Here is a 19159-nt window from a genome sequence, read left to right as displayed (position 1 = left end):
AGACGGTGGTATGAAAGGCTTTCTTGACTACGATAGTGGGAATAAATATGGGAGTGGAGGTAGACACAGGAAGAGGCTGACACCAATATTGTAAAAGGAAACAGGTTAATGAGCCTCCATAGAGGGGATGGAAGATGGCCGGATGCTGCACACGTAGAAGTGACAGGGCTCCTGAAGACGGATATGGAATGTGAAGAAAGACGGGTCTTGGGTGACAACCAGAAGATGTAACAGGAGACAGCATGGTGACAGTGGTTCATTTTACGTGTAGGTCTGGCTGGGCCATGAGATGCCTAGGTGGCTGGTCAGACATCATCTCTAGAGCTTCTGTGGAGAACCTCAGGAAGAGATTAGGATTTGAATCAGTAGACAGCAAAGGTTCAAGTCACCCATGGGGGGACACCATCCACTAAGCCAAGAGACCCAAACAGAACACAAAGGCAGAGGAAGGGTGGATTCACACTCTGCTGGAGCTGAGATGTCCATTTTCCCTTGTCCTCTGACTTCTGTTGACTGACACCATTGGCTCTTCTGGGTCTCTGTCTCTCAGGAGTCCTTCCTGCCACATGGGTCACATCTTTCAGATGATGAGACCTTTCCTACATGTTGACATGTCTGATACGGTTTCTATGTATCCCCTAAACGGCTCGCACTGAAAGCTGAGCTACCTACCGGTGATGGTGCTACTGAAAGATGGTTGGATCCTGAGGTCCATCGACAAGTTCAGAGCAAAATGGGCTCTTAGAAGGTTAAGGTTGGAAGGAATGACTCAATGAGGCCCCAACTCTAAGGTTGTGTCTGGTTCCTAGAGCCTTCCCCTAGCATTCTCCCTGGCCCCTGTAGCTGTGACACAAACAACTCACTCTAGCTTTCCTGCTGAGGCTCTGCCTCACAAAGGCCAGAAACAAAGAAGCCAAGTGACTTCAGACTGAAACCATGAATCAAAATAATTTCTCCTCAAAATTGATTTCTCCAAGGATTTTTTTTTTCCTCAGTAAGAAAAAACTGTGACAATGCCCCAAACCAAAGCCATGCCTTTCACCCCAGTCCTGGTCCTCACTAACCACCAGCAGCACTGGTGGGATCCTGTGGCTGCCCTTCAGTCTCCTGTCCCTCAGCCCCATACCCACTTGACCCGCATGTCCTGTCAGTGGGAGCTCACAAGTCTTCGCAGTTCATTTGCATCTCCCTACAGCCACCGCCCACAAAGAGCAGTCATCTAGTCATCCTCATGACCTGAGCGGCTTGTGGAAAGTGGGACCTCATCATGCTGTTGTGGTCTGTTCCTTCCAGAGCAGGCAACACCCCATCATGGTCTCTGCCCCTTTACGCTGAGTTGACTGGTGCCCCCTGCTTTTCCAGTCTCTGATACCACAGGCCTTGTGCACATTCTGGATCCTCCTGCTGCATCCTGTCCAGGTCTCCATTCTCGGGAAGCTCAATATTCATACATGGGCCCCAACATGGCTTATCAAGGAAGCTGACTCTGACAGGGAGAAAGCCCCTAGCACAGCTTCTTCCTCCCATTGGGGCACAGGCCATAGTCATAGTTCCATGTGGCGTGTGGCACTTCTTCAGTGCACATGTCAGCATTAGCCTGCATTCCTGCAACTGCGTGGCAGTTCATACACTGTCAGCCTGTCCTAGGTGTTGAGAAGTCTGTAGATGAGTGAGTGAATGCCTGCCCAAACCACTTCCTGGAAGGACCTCCCACAAGGTGGGTGCTTCCGGCTGCCTTGTTCTTACACTGGCAGTAAGATGCAGAAGATGAACAATGGGAAAACACGAGTAACCCTGAAGTCAGATGAATCCTGCTCAGCTCTGCGGCAGAGCATGGCTTTTGGCTTTCTGTCTCCAGCACGCAGCTGCATCTCTAGCAAGCTGTGTCTTAACATTTTCCTGAGAAAGCTCTGGGTCTTCCACATGCCACGTGGACAGTCTTTCAGTTTGAATTTCTGCACTAGACCACATGACTGACAGAAAGTCCCTGAATTTGGCTCTGCCAGCCTTCCTTCACATATGGATGATGTGGGCATTTGACAACTCCGATGGGAATCCGGGTCCTCCAGGAACTGGCAGCAGTGTCCTTCAGGACTGGACCTATGGGCCAGTAAACCGCCTGCTAAGTACTCCAAAGACTTTGGGGCAAGTCCGTCAAGGTGGGTTGGGGAATTAAGAAAGATGAAACTTAGGTGCTTCTGGTCTGTGGCCTCTCCTCTGAGAATCCCTTGTTAAAGAAGCGTCTAGCTTTAGTACCATCTCCATAAGAGCTCAGTAGAACAGGAGCACCTCACGAGATACGGCTAAGTAAGATGGCCTTCTTGGAACTGGCTGCCTGCCGCAGAGAATATCTAGTACATAACGAACAGGTCAATTTGGAGGCCAAGTGCAGTGAGAGCTGACCTGATCGTGGCTTCTCGATGCACACAGAGGCACAGCAAGCTGACATGCCACAGGGGACAGGCTAAAGTATAGTAGGCAAGAAGCCATGTGACCCTGATAAGGTAGGGTTCTTAGCCTCAGTCCATATTTCCTTCCAGTAGATTGTAATTTATCCCTAAGCTTGTTCCTTCTGCAGAGGCAGAGATGGGGGAGGGGGGTACGACAAGAGATAGTCTAAAGGGTAAAACAAACATCAGATCTCTCCACTGGCCGGAAGTCAGTATGAGAATGGAAAGGAGGAAAAACTGTGATTGGCTGGGTGTTAATTCTAGCCCCTTGCTGGAGACTGCTTACATGTCACCTGTTCTTTGAAAGAAAAGAACATTTATGCAGCAAATTTTATTATCTCCATCCACTGGATAAGGAAACAGGCTCAGAGAGGTACCTTGTCACTGACAGGTAGGTGCTGCAGAAGTGGGTATAGGATTACCAGAGGGAGCAAAGATGGCAGCCACACTGCCTCTCGCCTTCAACACCTACCTGCAGTGAGCCATTGTCTCCCTAGCCAAGAAAGCAGCAGCATGTGGTCTGCCTAGTTTAAGCCCGTTCACCACGTGTCCACACTGCAAAATGCATCATAGATGTCACCCCCGAGGAAAATCCCTCCTGTGCCTTCAGCCATGTCTTATTTCCCCCTGTGACATGACAGGGTGAAATTAACATTGTAACCTTTCTAGGTAGATGTCTATCTCACCCATCACCAAGGCCGGGAAGTCTGTGCTCAGGGTCACAGGGGGCTGGCACATTTCCCAGGAAGGGGAAGTGGCAGCTAATGGAGTATGGGGAGAAAGAAGATGTGTTTTCTGGCTGTGAGGCAGCAGATGTTTTGTGCCCCTGCCCTTTCCTTATTTGCAGGCTCCTACTTTGGGCACCACATTGTCTCAGGAGCCACGCCAGGCGGATGGTGCTTGAAGCTGCCCTTCTGTATGCATAGCACATGCATGGTTTCCATGGGAACATCTTAGAAGGAGGATGCTACATTTCCAGCTCTTGGTGGCCTTGGATAAACAATGGTGTTGGATGTTGCTGAGAAGTCCAGAACCTTCCTTCTGCCTCCTCTAGCAATATCTCTAAGCACCCCCTGAACCGTACGAAAATCAGCTGAAATGGAAAATCAGGTCCATTAACCTCTTACTAGGTAGGATAAAACTTCATGTTTATTTAATAGCTTCCTCCCTGCACCCCCGTGTGTGTGTGTGTGTGTGTGTGTGTGTGTGTGTGTGTGTGTGTCTAAACCATGTCCATCAAGCTGGTTTATGAATACAAAGGATCTGAGGACCTTCATCCTGGTGAGGGGCTGCTGAGGTTTTTCTCGGTATTGGGGGGGGGGCCCTGCCTCTCTCTGGTGTGTCATCTCTGCAGGTGCCTTAGCATTGTTAATGCCAGAGCTTGATCAGTTTGGTCCTCAGCTCTCCAGCCCGCTCACTCGCTCACTGTCTCTCGCTCACACAGCCCTCTATTCGTGAGACACATCCATTCCGTGCTAGGTGCTGTAAGGCCACCTGAGAACACAGAGGACACACATGGACACGCTACGGCTGCCTTTCTTGTTGGAAGCAGTCAGTCCAGGAAAACCAGCTGAAAGCATGGGTGTAAGAATCTAGGGGCGCAGGGGCTGTGGGTACAGGACAGATATTCTCTAACGTAAGGAAACTAGTTAGAGACCATGGCGATGTTTGACCCTAAGGCCAGGAGGGTGACCTGTGCTCTGTGGAAGCAGTTCACAAAGGACTTGAGAGTAAAGTGCCTTACTTACTTTTCCTACTGGGACAGAGTATCTGTCAAAAGAGTCTATTTTGGATCACACTTTGAGGGGACATCATGGTAGTGGGGCCTGAGGTAGCTGGTCACATTGTATGTGTGGAGGAAGCAGACAGAGATGACTGTTCAGCCTACTTTCTCCTTTATTTATTAGGGAACATAACCCATGCAACAGTGTAGCCTATATTTAGAGTGGATCTCCCCACCATAGCTAACTGAGTTTAGGTAATTCCATATCATAACTGTTCTGGCTAATAATGTCTTGAGAAAGAATGCTGTGCTCTCTCTGGCCCACAACCTTAATTTCCTTTGGGTATCACTCAGTAGTGGGGTCTGATGGGTGGGTGGATTGTGTGCATATTTGTTTTGGTATTAGGGATAGAACCCAGGCTTTATGCATGCTAGGCAAGTACTCAACCAGTGAGCCATATCCCCAGCGTGGAGGCCCCGCCAGTCTGTTTGCCATGATGGTTATCAGTCCCGCATACATGCATTTTCTCCACGTTCTTACCCAGAATTATTTTTCCAATAATAGGCCATCCTTACAGTTACAGGCCAGTATTTCGTTGTGTTTGCTTTTAGACTTTCTTAACTTTCTAATCATGTGCACAGATGCTTTCCGAGTCCAAAGGGGACTCAGATCCTTGGAGTTGGACTTTCAGGTGGTTATGAGCTACCAGCACATGGTGCTGGGAGTGAACAGGGTTTTCTGGAAGAGCAGTGCCTGGTCTTTACTGCTGAGCCATCTTTCCAACCCCTTCATTTCCCTGAGGACGAATGATATAGAACACCCTTTATCTGTTGGTTCACCATTTGCCTCTCTTTTAAAGAACATCTGCTCCCATTTTAAAATCAGGTAGAATCCTCCCCCTTTTTCTTTTTCTGAGTCCCTTATATATTTTTATTATCAACCCTGGACCAATCTTTTCTCAAAGGGATATGTGAACAATGAGTGCCCAGATCTGCTGTCCTAATCTGATCCCAGGTAAAGTCCTAGGCCCTCAGTGATGAATGTCTGGGGTCTCAGAGTCTGTCCATTTAGAACGCATGTGCACACCAAAGAGGGCCTCTGCATGGGGCTCAGCCAACACTGCACACTGGCTTCTGTGGTCTCTCATTTCCTGAGTGTTTGCCTGCTTCCCCAGTCAGCTTGCTGGCCCTCCAAGGGCTACAGAGCTCGCCTGACTTTAGCATAGCAACAGAGTCTAGCACAGGGCTGAGAACGGAGGTGGGCCTTGGGAACACTTTCTAGTTTAGAGAGGAGGCCTCCTTTGCTCTTTCATCATGGGTGCTGTGTGCCCCCCCCCGCACCCCACAAGCCCCTGAGCATTGCAGTTGGAAGGGACCAGCTCACCCTCAGGGTGACTTCCATCAGATGAGAGCTTTCCTCCCCTCCCCCATCACCCATCACTGTTCATGTCACAAACTGAAGACAAAGCCACGTTTAGCAAATCCCCGCAGCAGTCCCACTCTGACACCTCCCGCACAGAAAAGCATTTGACAACTGGTTCCTATGGCAACGGGCTTTCTTTGAAATAATTTCTTGTTCACTGTGTGAACCCCCCCCACTTGCTCTTCTTGAGAGTAAATGGCCAGTGTTGAAAATGTGACAAGGAGAGAATATTCTGCTAGCAAAGCTAGTGGTGAAGGTGGGGGGGTGGGGACTCTGACTGGCCTAGAGAAAGGGCTCATACAGGTTACTGTCCTTGGAGCTACGCTGGTGCTCAGCAACCGGGTTAAAGTCTACCAAAAGCGAAGTCTCCAGAAAGCTGACAGCAGCATTAACAGGCGCTATTTAGAGCAACACTGAAGTGTGGCGCACTCTAATTTTGGAGAAGAGCCATTTTCACACGTTCTGAGCAACAGTGCCTGTCCTGGAAGCTAATGGCTCCCCTTCCTGTTGCTTGCCAACCTCAGCACACAGGCAAGGTTCTGTTCTTCACAGGGGAGTTGACCTTGCCCCTCATCTTTGTCCCTATGGTGCCAAGCAGCAGAAGACCAAACTTCAGTTCTGTTATGGACTGAACTGCATAAACCCCATCCTGTGTTCAAACCCTGGCCACCCAGTACAACTGCATATAACCGTGTGTGGTGAGCTGCCGGGGTTTTGAAGAGGCGATTAAGATACACTGAAACTGATAGGATGAGCCCTGATCCAGTATGACCAGGGACCTCAGAAGAGAAGATCAGAACACACAGAGACCCTGGGGACATATGTGCACAGCGAATGACCAAGTAAGCACAGAGGGGAGGACAGCTGTCTTAGAAGAGATCCTGTAACATCGTGTTTCAGGTCAGGCAGGGGCTACAGCTTACCTAGCACGCTTGCTTTGATCTCCAGCACTACATAAAAGCAGGCGTGGGATGCACACCAGTAATCCCAGCACTTGGAAGATGGAGGCAGGGGGAATCAGAGGTCCAAGGTCATTCCTAGGTTATATAGCAAGTTTGAGGCCAGCATGGGCTGCAGGAATGCTATCTAGTTGTTTTTTTAAAGCTAGACTGTCATAAACCACTAACATTTATTTCTCAAGCTTTTATAGGCTGCAAAATCCAAGATCAAGGTGCTAGCTGATTCAGCTATCAGTGAAGGTGCACTTTCTGGTTCATAGATGGCATCATCCCATGGTGTCCCCAGAGGACAGAAGGGCCAAGGGTGCTCTCCAGGGTTTCTTTTATAAAAGCCACTAATCCAATCCACGATGCTTCTACCTTCCTGACTTTGTTACCTCCTAAGGACCCCACATTCAAATTAATGCCACTATACTGAACGTTTGAATGGAAGAGTAAGTGAATGAATTTTTTTTCCTCCTCCTCCCCTTCCTCCTCCCCCCCCCCCCCCGCCCTCTTCTTTTGGGAAATGATCCTAAGTAGCCTGGGGCTGGCCTTTAACTTGCTACATACCCTAGGCCCTTGAATTCCTGGTCCTTCTTCCTCCAGCTCCCAGTGTTGAGATTACAGGCATGTGCCACCATACTGATCCTTGGAATTTCAACATAGAAGTTTGGGCAGAGGCTCAAACGTTTAGTCTTTGATAGTGCACAGTAAAGAGAGTAGGCTCAGCAGAAAGCGACTCTGCTGACCCCTTATCTTAGGCTTCCACCCTCCAGAATTGTAGGAGAATAAATGCTTCGTGTGGAAGCCCCTCTGTGGTGTTTCGTTACATCTGTCTAAGGGAAATAATGCAGCTTCCCCAGAAGCCACAGTCTCCATTTTCCAGACCAGCGTGTGGGACCATGTCTGTGGTCATTTTTACTTTTGAGTCCCTCTCAGGAATGGACAGTTTCTACCAGGCACTGGGAAAACCCATGGCCTTTGCCTCCTGATGTTCTGTGGCTTGATGTACTGAAAGGCCTTGTCCCATGAGATGCTCACTGTATTTAATGAAGCCACTTGCAGTCACCCTGCTGCTGACTACAATTTCATGATGCCTCTTAGTGATATGGGGCCGTGTGCTTGAGCACCTTCTACACACCTACCTCGCCACACTGTTATCATTATCTATCCCACACTGTTATCATTATCTATCCCATGTGGGGTCCCCTGAGACTGCGAACCACCTTGGTTTTCTTTGTATCTCAATCACCGGCTGATGTTGAATAAATATTTCTGAATAAATCAATATATTTCAACTAAGGGATGTTTTAAAAAGAAGACAAAGGCTTATTTGGTGAATTTGCCCAGCTAGGGTCATAGACCATGAACATTCAGGGCATATCCTTTTGTGGAGAGAAACCAGAGGTGAACTCCTAGGTGTTCCAGAGGCCATCACAGCACAGGGCTCATTTGCATTTGCAAGTATTCACCTCTTTCTTTCTTTACCCCAGTCTCCCCCTTTTTATTCACTTCTTTCCTCCCTTCCTTCTCTCCAGCAGGAATCTCTGCAGGTCCCACTGTCTGCAGCTTTGAGCCCAGAGCCGACATAGCATCAGCATTCAGCACATTTTTAGAAATGAAGTAATGAATAAATGAAAGCAGAAACCATTCTTAATTCCTACTTCTGGCGCTCAAAGCCTTCCACAATCTGGTCTCTTCGTCTCCACTGCTCTGAGATGTAACCCTTTATGGCTCATCTCTGACGTGTTTACAAAGACATAGGTAGCTTGGAGCTCAGCTCGGGCCCAGGGTCTGCTGCTCCACCCCCACTGTTTTATGTGCTGAGGTTGAACTCAAGCCTCATGCGTACTGAGCGCATACGTGTCCCAGCTCCACTCCAGTCCACTTGCTCCCCTGTTGCCCATCATCTTTGAGTCTAATCAACCCTCCCTCTCTTGAGGCTGGAAGGAGTAGGCAACAGAAGAGATTGGAAAGAGCCTTCAGTGTGGGCTTCATGTTAGAAAGAAAACCTGGAGAGAAAGAAACAGAGGTTCGCTCCTTTGCCAACCACCATAGCCATGACTTAGGGTGAATCCCACAGCTTGAAATCCCTCCAGTTTTGTGCTGGGATTTCAGAGTAGATAGTAAGTTGCTTTCTGACCCGAACACTGAACATACATTAGCCCATGGTCTGCTGTCAATTTGTGTAGAGCACCCAATCCCTCTTCTTTCCTTCTGGTGCAGGAGCCAGAAACACAGTTCACCTTGTATATCCTCTGCTTTCCTCTCCAGTGTTCTTACCTGTCAGCTTTTAATGTGTTATTTATTTACTGAGAGACAGAGTCCTGTGAATCCCAGGCTGACCTCAAATTTACTGTGTAGGAGAGGCTGACCCAGAATATCTGATCCTCCTGCTTCTGTCTTCAGAGTGTCAGGACCACAGGCTCTGCCACTCTGATCGGTTTCTGTGCTACTGGGGACCAAGCCCAGAGCTCCTGCATGCTGGGTAAGCACTTACCAACATGGCCAGCCCAGTACTATTTTTATGCTTTCAAACCTGAAGGGTGGACTTTTACTTTGCCTATAATGGATTTAGAAGTAAGACTTGTCTTATTTCTGTAAACATGAACATACTGGGCAAAAGACAGGGGAAGGTGTTTTCTGGCCCAAGACAGCAGGCAGTGTTGGATTGTGACTCCTGATAGGAAGGAACACAAGCCTCATCTGTGCATTCGCTGTGGCCTGAAGACCCCCATCTTGACCATGGTGAAGGCTGGAGGTATCCAGTACAGACAATGGTATCTATTTCTGACTTAAAGGAGCACCCAGGGCACTGGATTTCCCAGGAAAGTGTAGGAGAACAGGAAGCTATGTAGGAAACAGAGCTTGGAGCATCCACTCAGGAGCTATGCACGTTCTGAGAGAACAATCAAGACTCTGAAAATGGTCATTCGTGCATAGGATAAATTTTCTTTACCAGACAAACCAGGGGAACTGAGGAGGGTTTCCCACTGAAAGCTGAGTGTGGGACTGGAGCTCACATGGGCTGATGATATTTGAAATGTGACTGGCCAGAAGAGGGAAACCTCTTCAAACATCTTCATTGCTCAGTTGAGACTATACAAGGATCATGTACAAATAGTAGACTAGTACTATATTAGCAGTGAGACTATTACTGTTAGTAGTAAGACGACTACTACTATTACTGCTACTACTATTACCATAATGATTAGTAATTAATCCCGTTTATCTCATTCTAATTCACCTTAAAAACAAACCACAAAAGGTTGAAGCTGTTTCACAAATAATTTAACCGTAAACTAGAACTAACCTCAACATTCTTTAGAGGAAGAAAACAACCCAAACACGTAACCTGGCGTTTACAGTGACCAGTGTCACTCCCAGGCCAGTCAGGGTTCAAAAATGGAAGTACATAGAAAATGAGAATTGACTTACGTAAATGTGAGAGGCTCATTAAGCAGACTCAAAGTCTATAGGGTAAAAAGTCATGGATCAGTCATGAGTGTGCTGCAAAGACAAGTGAGAGAAGAGACTCAGCACTCAGGAGAGGTCTGAATTATCTTCCCTTTCCCTTTTTCTTTCTCCTCCCTCCTCCTTTCCTCCTTCCTCCCTCTCTCTCTCTCTCTCTCTCTCTCTCTCTCTCTCTCTCTCTCTCTCTCTTCCTCTCTTCAGGCTCTCACTGTGTATCCCTGGCTGGCCTTGAACTCACAGAGATCCACATGTCTCTGCCTTCCAAGTGCCCAGATCCTCCTTTAAAGACTTTCAACTGTGGCTGGATAGTAAGCCAAATTGTTAAGGTTGTGTACTGCTCTTCCAAAGGACCACAGTTCAGTTCCTAGCACCTTACAACAATTTATCACTCCCATTCTGGGGACGGAGGTCCTTCTCTGGGGTCACATACAGACATGCATATGCACATAATTAAAAATAAAAAGTTAAAATCATTGGAAAGACTGCCAGCTGATTAAGTCAGGCAGGCATACTTTAAATAAACTTCATTTCAGTAACTTGAAAACTGACATGTGTGAGGTTCTGAATTTGATCCCAACACTGCAAAAACAATCAGACTAAAATGAACTTAACTGGGAACAGTGAATTATGGACGTCGATGACACATGAAACAATCTCCAAATCTGCACATCAGCTTGTATCTGTTCACTACTGGGAAGGGACCCGTGCTGCAGAATGGCTTCTCCCTCCTCCTGTGCTTAGCTCAGACAGAGTAACTTTTGTACTTCACCTGTGATGGTTTGCCTGTGCTTGGCCCAGGGAGTGGCACTTTTAGAAGGTGTGGCCTTGTTGGAGGAAGTGTGTCACTGTCCGGGTGGGCTTGGAGACCTCCTCCTAGCTGCCTGGGGATAATCAGTCCGCTCTGGCTTCCTTCTGGTGATGATGGAGAACTCAGCTCCTCCCACACCATGCCTGCCTGGATGCTGCCATGCTTCCGCCTTGATAATGGACTGAACCTCTGAACCTGTAAGTCAGCCCCAATTAAATGTTGTCCTTTATAAAACTTATATTGGTCATGGTGTCTGTTCACAGCAATAAGGCCCTAACTAAGACATCACCCAAACCAGAAACACACTAGAAAGGGAATTCTGGGCTGCGGTGGGGCTCAGTGGTACAACATTGCCTGGGCATGCTCAGGCCCTGGGTTTGACCTAAGATTGTGGCGACAACCTAGAAAAGGAATCTGGGGCCACAGTTAGTGCAAGCGACACATCACCAAGTCAGCGCATCCCACATCTCACAGAAGACCATGCAGACATACAATAGAGCTGAGAAATGGAACCAGGGTCGGGAGCAAAGGGGAATAGACCGAGACTTGCATTAGCAGGGAAGGGTGTTAGAGGGGCATCAGAGTATGTTCTAGAATCCAGAGGAAACTGTGAGGATAGTAAGTGGATAGTGGGGAGCATGATGAGTAGCCGAGAGCGATGTTGGAGTGGGAACAGAATATCAGGACCAAGAAGTTCTCTAGGCTTCATTTCAGATTATGTTCCACAGCATAGCAACAACAGAAGCAAGGTCAGTGAGGTGGAAGACCCAGCAATAGCAACTGCCCAGGGCACACACAGAGAACGGGAGAGGAAGAAAGGAGCACTTCCCCTCGGGGATACTAGAACAGTGTCAAGCTGCAGGAACTGGGCATGACTGGCATCTCCTAACAAGGGCAACATCAGATAGTTATCTAAAGAGGAAAATATTTTCCAAACTTGATGAAAACTACAATCTTGATGTTCAAGAAACCAGTGAACACTAAGCAAGCTGTTAAAAGTCACACCAAGGTGTGTCTAACTTAGTGAAAACAAGTTAGGAAAAGAAATTCTAGAAAAATTTCAACTAGATAAAGACACAAGGTGTACAAAAGGATAAAAACTAGAACTGCACATATTTTTTCAGAAACAGTACAAGCAGAAGGATAAAACAATCTTTGGTGTTCAGAATTTTAAAAATTTTTGGTTGTAGCTGGGCATGGTGGCACATGCCTTTAAGCCCAGCAGTTGGGAGGCAGAGGCAGGCGGCAGATCTCTGAGTTTGAGGCCAGCCTAGTCTACAGAGCAAGTTTCAGGACAGCCAGGGCTACACAGAGAAACCCCATGTCTAAAAATTTTTAAAGGACAAAAAAAGAGAAAGTTTTAATTAATTAAATTTGTGGGATGAGGTATGTCTTTTGCCTTAGCATACATGTAGAGGGCAGGAAACTGCTTGCAGCAGTTCACTCTGTCCTTCCATCATATGCAAGTTGGGGACCAAACTCTGGCCACCAGGCTTGGCTGCAAGCACCTGCGGAGGTCTGACCTGTTGCTATGCATCATTGAGGAGGTCTGACCTGTTGCTATGCGTCATGATGCTAAGTGCATCCACCTCCGCCCCCTTCCCAGACCTGGTTGCCCTATCTGCACATAAGCCCAAGTGACATTTTGTGACCTTGTCCCCAAGTTATTTCTGGTTGGCGAATAAAGATGTCTACAGCCTATAGCTGGGCATAATTGAGATAGGCGAGGTTTGGTGTTCCTGGCGTTGGGGTGGGAGGAGAGGAGACAGCGGAGAGAGGAGAAAGAGATACCATGGGTTAGGAATCAAGAAAGCATGGCCAAGAGGGATTTGGTGTTCAGAGCAGCCCGGAAAAAACATAGTAAGTAATAAATAACTTGGCGTTATTGTTCGGAAAGTAGATTCTAATAGCATAGAGGGTGGATATCTGCCCAGCTCCAGTGCTGATTAAGGCTTATTGTAAATAATAAAAGATGTGTGTCTTTTATCCAGGGACTGGATTTAAAAAAAAGCCCCAGACTGAGATGAAATATTTTCTACAATAAGTAACCCGACCTGCTGAGTCATGTTACCAGCCCACACAGAGAACTTTCAAAAAGCCAACCTGGAACAACTCTGTATCCGGGGAAGATATCCTTAAACAATGGAGAGAAGTCAGATTCCACACAAACAGGCTGTGCTGAATCTTCGCCACAGTCTGTGAGGAGTTATCGAAAGAGTCTCTTGGCAGAGAGAACTGGAAATATTAAAGTAAGGGTAAATCTGAGGCACATTTGCTCGCATTTTCCAAGTCCTCAGAAAAAATCAACAACGCCAGAACACTTCCATTTCCAGCTATGGAGTCTGGTAGATTTACAGGCACACACGGATGGGCAAGTGTGGGAAAAGCATATTAAGGAATTCAGTATGAAGATACTGAACAATAGGCAAAAAAGCCTGTGATCTCCCAGACGGGATAACAGCGATAAGAGCCCTCCCCGGCTACTCCAGATTAGCGACTGGAGGGAACTTCAGCCACAGTGATGAGGAGGGGCTGGCACAGGCTGGCAATCCTGGCACTTGGGAGGTGGAGGCAGGGTAAAAGCAAAGTGCATGGAGGATAGAGATGATTTTTCAAAGCACATGAGATAGTTATAAAAATGAAGCAACAAAATATTAAAAACAAAATATTTATGTTTGCCAGATGTGGCGGTGCAGAAGGATTTCTATGCTTGGGGCCATCCAGGGCTGTATAGTGAGGTCCTGTCTCAAACAAGAAAACGTATCCATTCACTGCATTGCAACTACTTAGAACTATCTTAAATGATGAGGTGTAATACTGTTCTGTCCCCCCACTGAACACATATTTAATAAAGAAGACTACACAATATTTAACAGGCTAGAGAGACAGTTCAGCATTCAAGAGGGTTTGCAGCTCTTGCAAAGAACACAACTTCAGTTCCCAGCACCCATTTTGACCACCTGTCAAACTGTAGCTCCAGTTCCGGGGTGTCTGGTGCCCTCTTCTGGCTTCTGCGGGCACTGCACTCACGTGCATATGCCTGTTCACACAGACAAAGACAAACAAGTACAGACAAGAATTTTAAAACACATACAAATATATAAAAAATACACACATTATTTGATTACACACACCTCTAATGAGAAACTGGAGAGTGTTGCTCAGTAATAGAGTGCTTGCCTAGCAGCTGTGATATCCCAGGTTCCATCTTCAGTATTGCCAAGGAATTAAAAGGGAGATATAACAAATCCTGGTACCTCGACATACATTTCTGTGCTTAAATATATTCATGAAAGACAGATGATAAAGCCCAGGGTTGTGATGAAGCTCAGTGTTGTGAAACCCTGGGTCACTGTGATGGTGTGTATATGCTTGGCTGAGGGAGTGGCACTGTTTGCAGGTGTGACCTTGTTGAAGTAGGTATAGTCTTGTTGAAGGAAGTGTGTCACTGTGGGTGTGAGCTTTAAGACCCTCATCCTAGCTGCCTGGAAGCCAGTCTGCTCCTGTTTGCCTTTGGAACAAGATGTTGAACTCTTAGCCTGCCTGGGCACTGCCATGCTCCCTCCTTGATGATACTGGACTGAGCCTCTGACCCTGTAAGCCAGCCCCAATTAAATGCTGTCTTTTATAAGAGTTGCCTTGGTCATGGCGTCTGTTCACAGCAGTAAGACCCTAACTAAGTCAGTCTTATACCCAGCATTTAAAAATAAAAAGACAAGGAATTGTCCTAAAAAATCTAGAAATGAAGTAGTGTGTTAATTATAAGCCTGATGAAAGGAAAGACAGAATGAAACTCAGAGTGGAAGTTAGTGCAGGGAAGATGATGATGAGACTGAAAGGGCTGGTTCTCCACAAAACATCAACAAAATAGCTAAACTTATGGAAAATGAAGAGAGAGGAGGGGTGGAGCGGGGAAGAGACTCAGAATGGAAACAAAGCTGTAGCCATAAAGTATTAACATTTTAAAACAAGAAAAGGAGACTGACAAGTGTATGTCTTTCCATTTGGAAACCTGTAAAAATGGTAAAACAAAAATCTGAATGATCAAAATTGGTCCTGAAGGACATGGAAAATCCTGAATGGTCCAGTAGCCATTAAAGAATCCATTCTGTAGGCCTCCTCCCAGTGTTAGATTGCTCCCCTGGCAAGCACCTCCGTGTCTCTCCCAGCTTCAGATGACTCTGAAGGCACATTTCACTGAATCCTCTGAGCTAATAGTCTTCCTTACCCGATGTCTTAATAGCATTATTGCCTGTCTTTTGCCTGCATGTGCTGTTATTATGTGATATTAGCAGTTGTTTCTACTATCATCCTTCTGTGTAAATACCATTTCCCCATGGCTGCTTCGAGGGTTCTTTATGTGCTTATGTGGATGGATGGGTGAGTGCCACAGCCTGCAGTGGGCATCGGAGGACAGCTGGAGAAGTGGGCTCTCTCTTTCTAGCACATGGATTCTGGGGCTTGGACTCGGGTCTTCTGGCTTGTTGGCAAACCACCCTTCCTTGCTGAGCAGTCTCATTGACCCTGTTCTTACGTTTTCTTGTGGTCTCTGGCTCTCTTCTGTTTTAAACTTGTTATTTGAGTTGTTCTTAATGTGTGTGCAGGATGTGTGTAGGAGTCCTTATGCCACAGTACATGTGTGGAGTTCAGAGGACAGCTTTGTAGAGTCAGTGCTCTTTTCCCATCATGAGTTCTCTGGATGGAGCTCAGGCTGTCACACTTGTGTGGTTGTCACTTTACCCACAGAGACATCTCCATGATCCCTGCCTCTCCCCTCATTCTTCAACGCATATCAAGTCCCATTCCTATCCCTGGGCTGGGCCTGGGTGCCTTTTCCACTGGAGACACTTAGCTTAGGTCTGTATAACCTGCTCACTCCAGAAAAACAGTCCAGCCCCTCCTGGGGAAGAGGAAGCAGCTGTGTCAACCTCCCTCCTTAAACAGAAGCTTCTAAATTGATCCAAATTATGAGCCACTGGAATGTTTTTTTTTTCTCAAAGATTAATTTGTTTTCATTTGATGTGCGTGGTTATCTTTCCTACATGTTTGTATGCCGTGTGTGTGCAGTGATCTCCAAGACCAGAAGAGGGGCATCAGATCTGATGGCACTGGAGTTAAGAGATGGCTGTGAGCCACCACGTGAATGCTGGAAACTGAACCTGAGTCCCCTGCTACTCTAGTTGGTCCTCTTAAGTGTCGAGCATCTCTCCCGTCACTGGAATACATTTTAGATTATTTCATCTATAACTTTGAAGCATGAAAGGACTTGGGAACTGTGATGGTTTGCATATGCTTGGCCCAGGGAGTGGCATTATTAGAAGGTGTGGCCTTTTTGGAGAAGTGTGTCACTGTGGGGGTGGGCTTGAAGACCCTCCTCCTAGATGCCTAAGGATGCTCAGTCTGTTCCTGGCTTCCTTCGGGTGAAGATGTAGAACTCAGCTCCTCCTGTACCATGCCTGCCCGGATGCTGTGATGCTGCCATGCTCCCGCCTTGATGATAATGGACTGAACCTCTGAACCTGTAAGCCAGCCCCAATTAAATATTGTCCTTTATAAAACTCATGTTGATCATGGTGTCTGTTCACAGCAATAAGAGCCCAAGACAGGGACCGGCTCAGACTCCATGATACATTATCCTGATTCCATTGTCTTTCTTTTGTTTAGTAACAATACAAAATGGGCTTTTGTGACAATGTCTGTTCAAGAAAGCTTTTGTTTCGGTAATAAAGTTTGTTTGGAAAGACCCATGAACACTGCTAGAGATTTGCACTGGGCAGACTTTCTGGAGGAGGGACAGGTCTGAGCAGGATGGGGTGGGGGGTGTACAACCTTCCCTTCCCTTTCTGTGGTGCCTCTCACAGTGACTTCCAGCCCAGCCCAGCTCATCCCACTGCATAGTTCGTAGCCTTTGCCACCCCTCCCCCTTAATAAGTATGATCTTTAAGGGGAGGAGTGTGGCTGGGGGAGTCTCAGCTGCTGTTGAAAAAAGTCCAGACAACTAATAGGCACTCCCAGCTGGTGTATTGAAAGCAAGATGGAAACCCTACACCTTTCCTTACAGGGACATTGATTTGGGTTTGTGCTCCTGAAGTTTCACTAATCTTTATAAAGATGACCATCTGCAATGTCAAGGAGTATTTGGACATGGAAAGGAACGATGTCACAGAGTCAGAGAGGCCTGGACCAGGGCAACACTCTCTCTCTCTCTCTCTCTCTCTCTCTCTCTCTCTCTCTCTCTCTCTCTCTCTGTGTGTGTGTGTGTTCGTGCACATGCACGCAAGATAGGTATTTACAGTATCCAACAATTCTGTGGGTGGAGTCCTTTTAATAATACTTGTCTGTGTCAGATCCTCTTTCTTCACTCCTGTTTCAAGCTCTACCTGTTCCCAGCAGCAGCTTCTGACCCCCCTGCCTTACCCAGGCTTACAGAACTGTCTTAGACACAGCTTAAAGTAATTTTTATTTTCTTTTTGCTTTGGATAACACCCATCCAGATAATTAGGTCTAAGTGGATAGTGGGTGGTGAGGGAGAGAGATGAACACATACTAGAAAGAAATGAGTATCTTTTTTGAGTAGAGCCTAGATGATACGGCATGGGCCCACGGGAATGCTGCTAACCTTCTAGTCTCTTTTGGAGTAGAAGGGACAGAGCAGCTTTTTACTGGGGCTACAAGGTCTGTAGAATCCTGGGAACAAGACAAGGGTTCAGTTAAAGATATGGTGACAGGCATTCAGTCAAGACTCTGCTGGTCTTGGCCACTTGTCTAGCAAACCATGGGATATCCAGAAGATCTGCTGAACATACTAGATATTTGATAAAATTGATAGGCTGATAACTCCAGTCTTGCGTGGAGTTAGGGAAGCAGAAGCCTGCAGGATACACAAGCCTGATGTGGTTGTGGGCGACAGATGACATCAGTGTTCTGAAGCATTCAGGAAGCCGATGGGCTGGTCTGCAGTTTGCATCAGGAACACCTACTCAAAAGGAAAGTGATCTCGAAATCAATGGTTCCGGAATCTTGGAATGCTCCATCCTTAAGGGTTAGGCGTGGGGATAGGACATGAGATGGAGGAATTTGCTCAAATGATGGGAGCAGAGAACCTCTCGGGGCGCTCACCACTCATGGACTGCTCCCCGTGTATCTAGCACAAAATGGGATGCTCTCCCAATGCACCTCAGAGAGGTGAAGCAACTTTAAGGCCTCCAAAGGCAAGAGCCGATTTCTCTGTATAGATCTACATGGAAAAGCTGATTCCATCTCCAAATGAGAGAGTCCACCTCTAGTTATCTCACCCATGGCCGAGCTCAGGCTGAAGAGCTAGTCTGAGACTTTACTTTCCTGAGCAAGTGAGTTGATCCATTTCTGGTCCTGTGCATTGATAAGGAAATCAATGGTGGGTGGGCAGAGCTGTTTTGTTCCTGGAGACAGCACACGAGTACTTACTCTAGGTCCCTGTGCTCAGGTTTTCTTGCCTAGAAGAGTTAAAGACCTTTTCTTTTACTTAACGATTTATTGATTTATTTAAGTTTTATTTATTATGTTTTTATTTGGTTTTTCAAGACGAGAGCTTCTCTGTGTAGCTGTCCCAGAACTCACTCTGCAGACCAGGCTGGCCTCAAACTCAGAGCACTGTCTCTGCCTCCCGAGTTTTGGGATCAAAGGCATGCGCCACCACCTCCTGGCTTAAAGATTCATTTTTAAGTGCGTGTGAATACCGTGTACATGCTGGTACCCTGAGAGGCCAGAAGAAGGTGTTAGATCCTTTGGAATTGGAGTTACAGGTACTTATGAGCCACCCTATGTAGGTGCTAGAAACTGAGCTCAGGTTCTCTGGAAGATCAGCAAGTGCCCTAAACCACAGTCACCTCTCCAGCCCCTTCAGTCTGCTTTGGTTTTGTTTTTTAGTAACGAAGCTCCTTCGATCACTCAGACATAGAGGAATCAGAAAATAACTCAGGATCTCACTCACTCAGATTTATTTGGTAACTTCACAGTGGTAACATTTAACTCTGAAGTCTGTTGGTAAATACAACGGCAAAGCCATTCCCAGGAACACAAGACCACACGGCATCAGCATAGAATGGTCAGGGACAATCACAGTGCTGTGGCTGGACAGTGTTGAGAAATATAGTTTCGAGAGATAAACCATCACAGATGATGACTTTAAAAAAAATACCACTCTTACAACTTCTTATTCTTCAATTAAACTCACCCACAACCCAGAAGAACAGGTCATTGTTTCAAAGTTAAGTCAACTAATTACCAACCACTTCTGGAACACTTACCAAAAGTATGGACAACCAGCTGTTGCACACTGATTTCCAAAAAGAACCAACA

The 19159-nt window shown here is 46.7% G+C and overlaps 1 long non-coding RNA gene across 1 annotated transcript; it reads left to right on the top strand.

Annotated features, from left to right (window-relative positions):
- Positions 1-3297: 3297 nt before the first annotated feature.
- Positions 3298-16377, top strand: LOC148001006 (uncharacterized). Its single transcript, XR_015638892.1, has 2 exons — positions 3298-3580; positions 15887-16377. It is a non-coding gene; the product is annotated as an uncharacterized LOC148001006 (long non-coding RNA).
- The last annotated feature ends 2782 nt before the right edge of the window (positions 16378-19159 follow it).

This window comes from Rattus norvegicus, chromosome 15 (assembly GCF_021556685.1).
Source record: "Rattus norvegicus strain SHRSP/BbbUtx chromosome 15, alternate assembly SHRSP_T2T, whole genome shotgun sequence".
NCBI classification, from domain to species: Eukaryota; Metazoa; Chordata; class Mammalia; order Rodentia; family Muridae; genus Rattus; species Rattus norvegicus.
This window is presented reverse-complemented; position numbering and strand designations above follow the sequence as displayed.